Here is a 5000-nt window from a genome sequence, read left to right as displayed (position 1 = left end):
AATGAGTTGTCACTTCAACTTTTGGCCGCGGTTGGCTACAATGAGTCTTGCCGGGCTTAATAGTCGGCGTGCGGGGGTGACCTTGCGAAGGCTAGCAGTGGGCAGAACCGGTTTATGATTTGCTCCCGTCGTCAGATTGACAAAGAGTCTGGTTAATCAGTTGTCCAAATGTTGTAAATTGGTTAATGAGTTGTCACTTCAACTTTTGGCCGCGGTTGGCTACAATGAGTCTTGCCGGGCTTAATAGTCGGCGTGCGGGGGTGACTTTGCGAAGGCTAGCAGTGGGCAGAACCGGTTTATGATTTGCCCCCGTCGTCAGATTGACAAAGAGTCTGGTTATTCAGTTGGCCTAATTTTGGAAATTGGTTAATGAGTTGTCACTTCAACTTTTGGCCGCGGTTGGCTGCAATGAGTCTTGCCGGGCTTAATAGTCGGCGTGGGGGTGAATTTGCGAAGGTGGCCGTGTTTGTATGCATGTTTGCCGGCGTGTTTAGGAAGGTTGGGTGGGTGGGTGGTTGTGTGGGCGCCGTGGTCTGAGGGCACATCCTGTGGGATGTGGGAGGCGGGGGAAGGAGAGCGCCCTTGGTGCGTGTGTCTAGGCGATGCATTGCGGAAGGATGGGCGGGTGGGGCCGGGCGTGTGGGTTCCCGACTTATCGGTGAACCATTTGCTACTGCGGGGCCAAAGCAAAAGGGAAAGCATAAGGGCGCAGGCTGCCCTCTGCGGGACAGGTCCGGCCCTGACGCCGGTTTACGATTTCTCCGGTAAAGCACCTGTCGGGTGGCGACCGGAGGGTCTTTGCAGGGCCTGGATCTCCGAGCCCGTGGGACAGGCGGGAAAGGGTGGCGGCAGCCGGTTGAAGTCCCGACCCTGGGCAGCCTCCCGGTCCTACCTCCATAACTTCGGCGAGGAGGGTCCGATCCCCGCGCGGTCGACGGCAGGCGGTAGGGCTCGGAGGGGCGCGGCCTGGTCCGCGAGTGCCCCGGCGCCGCCCCTCTGCCCGTCCGAGGGACAGTAGGAAATGGCCATACCGCTTTCCGGCCGATTGCCGCCGGACGTCCGGCCGCATTCGCTCGGTCTGCGCGGCCGGCGGTAGCCGGGGGCGAGGGGCATCGGGCGGTGGCGGAACCAGGCCGGCCCGACCGCTGGGGGCCGCCCGGGCGACGTTTGAATCTGTCGGGTCGGACCGCCGAATCCCGCGGGATTTCGGGATCGAATCTGCGGGTGGAATCGGCACCTCGTCCCGCTGTCCGGTTCCCCCCGGTCGACTGCAACGGGTTTCCGAGGCCCGTCGGTCAGGCGCGGTTCGCTCCGCAATCCGCCGGCCGATCGGCACCGGGCGGGGCTCTACGGAAAGAGGGGACCCTCCCGCGTCGAGTGCCGGCGCACCGACCCCGCAGGCTGACCGGGAAGGTGAAGACTCACCCCGCTGAATGCCCGGCCCCGGCTACCCTCCGGCTCCGGGGCCATAACTTCGGGGAGGGAGGTCCGATCCCCGCGCGGTCGACGGCAGGCGGTAGGGCTCGGAGGGGCGCGGCCTGGTCCGCGAGTGCCCCGGCGCCGCCCCTCTGCCCGTCCGAGGGACAGTAGGAAATGGCCATACCGCTTTCCGGCCGATTGCCGCCGGACGTCCGGCCGCATTCGCTCGGTCTGCGCGGCCGGCGGTAGCCGGGGGCGAGGGGCATCGGGCGGTGGCGGAACCAGGCCGGCCCGACCGCTGGGGGCCGCCCGGGCGACGTTTGAATCTGTCGGGTCGGACCGCCGAATCCCGCGGGATTTCGGGATCGAATCTGCGGGTGGAATCGGCACCTCGTCCCGCTGTCCGGTTCCCCCCCGTCGACTGCAACGGGTTTCCGAGGCCCGTCGGTCAGGCGCGGTTCGCTCCGCAATCCGCCGGCCGATCGGCACCGGGCGGGGCTCTACGGAAAGAGGGGACCCTCCGGCTTCGAGTGCCGGCGCACCGACCCCGCAGGCTGACCGGGAAGGTGAAGACTCACCCCGCTGAATGCCCGGCCCCGGGCACCCTCCGGCGCCGGGGCCATAACTTCGGGGAGGGAGGTCCGAGCTCCGCGCGGTCGACGGCAGGTGAAAGGGGCCGGTGCGCCGCGGAAGGCGACAGCAGTCCCGTCAGGCTGCACCTCTGCTCGGGCGAACGGCGTCAGGAAAAGGGGAGAGCACTTCCCCACCGATAGCTCCGGAACGCCCGGACCCATTGGCCCGCGGCACCGGTGGCTGCTAGAGGGCCTCCGGCGCCGTCAGCCGGGGTACGTCCCAGGCCGGCCGGACGGCGGGCAGCCGGAGGCAACGGCCTGGAACGGAGCCAGACTTGAGTCGTTCCGTGCCGTGGGCAAAAAGGCAGGGCTGCGGGTCAGCGCAGTTTGGCAAACCTAGCCGCAAGTGCGGGAAGGGCGGAGGAGCACACGGACGCCGCCTTCCCAAACTGAGCCCAAAGTGCCCAGGCATGCCCCCTTGATCTCGCCTAATCAGTGAGCCCAAAATAATTTCAGAGTGTGGAAACCTTATCCAAAAAGGTCGAAAAGAACGGCCAGAGATCAAGTCCGAAAGGGGAAATCAGTAACAAGCAAGCAGAGTAATCATTAACCAAAAAGCGCAAAATTATGTTAAAAGTGTGAAATCATTAACCAAAAACTCGAAAATAATGTCCAGAGACCAAGTCCGAAAGGGCAAATGGTTAACCAGTAAGCAGAGTAATCATTAACCAAAAATCGCAAAAGTAAGTAAAAAGTATGAAATCATTAACCAAAAATCGCAAAAGTAAGTAAAAAGTGTGAAATCATTAACCAAAAACTCGAAAATAATGTGCAGAGACTAAGTCCGAAAGGGCAAATGGTTAACCAGTAAGCAGAGTCATCATTAACCAAAAATCGCAAAAGTAAGTAAAAAGTGTGAAATCATTAACCAAAAATCGCAAAAGTAAGTAAAAAGTGTGAAATCATTAACCAAAAACTCGAAAATAATCTCCAGAGACTAAGTCCGAAAGGGCAAATGGTTAACCAGTAAGCAGAGTAATCATTAACCAAAAATCGCAAAAGTAAGTAAAAAGTGTGAAATCATTAACCAAAAATCGCAAAAGTAAGTAAAAAGTGTGAAATCATTAACCAAAAACTCGAAAATAATGTCCAGAGACTAAGTCCAAAAGGGCAAATGGTTAACCAGTAAGCAGAGTAATCATTAACCAAAAAGCGCAAAAATATGTTAAAAGTGTGAAATCATTAACCAAAAACTCGAAAATAATGTGCAGAGACTAAGTCCGAAAGGGCAAATGGTTAACCAGTAAGCAGAGTAATCATTAACCAAAAATCGCAAAAGTAAGTAAAAAGTGTGAAATCATTAACCAAAAACTCGAAAATAATCTCCAGAGACTAAGTCCGAAAGGGCAAATGGTTAACCAGTAAGCAGAGTAATCATTAACCAAAAATCGCAAAAGTAAGTAAAAAGTGTGAAATCATTAACCAAAAACTCGAAAATAATGTCCAGAGACCAAGTCCGAAAGGGCAAATGGTTAACCAGTAAGCAGAGTAATCATTAACCAAAAATCGCAAAAGTAAGTAAAAAGTGTGAAATCATTAACCAAAAATCGCAAAAGTAAGTAAAAAGTGTGAAATCATTAACCAAAAAGTCGAAAATAATCTCCAGAGACTAAGTCCGAAAGGGCAAATGGTTAACCAGTAAGCAGAGTAATCATTAACCAAAAAGCGCAAAAATATGTTAAAAGTGTGAAATCATTAACCAAAAACTCGAAAATAATGTGCAGAGACTAAGTCCGAAAGGGCAAATAATTAACCAGTAAGCAGAGTAATCATTAACCAAAAAGCGCAAAAATATGTAAAAAGTGTGAAATCAGTAACCAAAAAGCGCAAAAGTAAGTAAAAAGTGTGAAATCATTAACCAAAAACTCGAAAATAATCTCCAGAGACTAAGTCCGAAAGGGCAAATGGTTAACCAGTAAGCAGAGTAATCATTAACCAAAAAGCGCAAAAATATGTTAAAAGTGTGAAATCATTAACCAAAAACTCGAAAATAATGTGCAGAGACTAAGTCCGAAAGGGCAAATAATTAACCAGTAAGCAGAGTAATCATTAACCAAAAAGCGCAAAAATATGTAAAAAGTGTGAAATCAGTAACCAAAAAGCGCAAAAGTAAGTAAAAAGTGTGAAATCATTAACCAAAAAGTCGAAAATAATGTCCAGAGACTAAGTCCGAAAGGGCAAATGGTTAACCAGTAAGCAGAGTAATCATTAACCAAAAAGCGCAAAAATATGTTAAAAGTGTGAAATCATTAACCAAAAACTCGAAAATAATGTCCAGAGACTAAGTCCGAAAGGGCAAATGGTTAACCAGTAAGCAGAGTAATCATTAACCAAAAATCGCAAAAGTAAGTAAAAAGTGTGAAATCATTAACCAAAAAGCACAAAATTAAGTTAAAAGTGTGAAATCATTAACCAAAAAGTCGAAAATAATCTCCAGAGACTAAGTCCGAAAGGGCAAATGGTTAACCAGTAAGCAGAGTAATCATTAACCAAAAAGCGCAAAAATATGTTAAAAGTGTGAAATCATTAACCAAAAATCGCAAAAGTAAGTAAAAAGTGTGAAATCATTAACCAAAAAGTCGAAAATAATGTCCAGAGACTAAGTCCGAAAGGGCAAATGGTTAACCAGTAAGCAGAGTAATCATTAACCAAAAAGCGCAAAAATATGTTAAAAGTGTGAAATCATTAACCAAAAACTCGAAAATAATGTCCAGAGACTAAGTCCGAAAGGGCAAATGGTTAACCAGTAAGCAGAGTAATCATTAACCAAAAAGGGCAAAAGTAAGTAAAAAGTATGAAATCATTAACCAAAAAGTCGAAAATAATGCCCAGAGACTAAGTCCGAAAGGGCAAATGGTTAACCAGAAAATCCGTCGAATAATGTCCAGAGACTAAGTCCGAAAGGGCAAATGGTTAACCAGTGGAAGGGCGATCAAGCGGAAAAATTTG

Source organism: Heterodontus francisci, unplaced genomic scaffold, assembly GCF_036365525.1.
Source record: "Heterodontus francisci isolate sHetFra1 unplaced genomic scaffold, sHetFra1.hap1 HAP1_SCAFFOLD_1672, whole genome shotgun sequence".
Lineage (NCBI taxonomy): Eukaryota > Metazoa > Chordata > Chondrichthyes > Heterodontiformes > Heterodontidae > Heterodontus > Heterodontus francisci.
The sequence above is the reverse complement of the archived record's forward strand: the minus strand, read 5'-3'. Positions refer to the sequence as shown.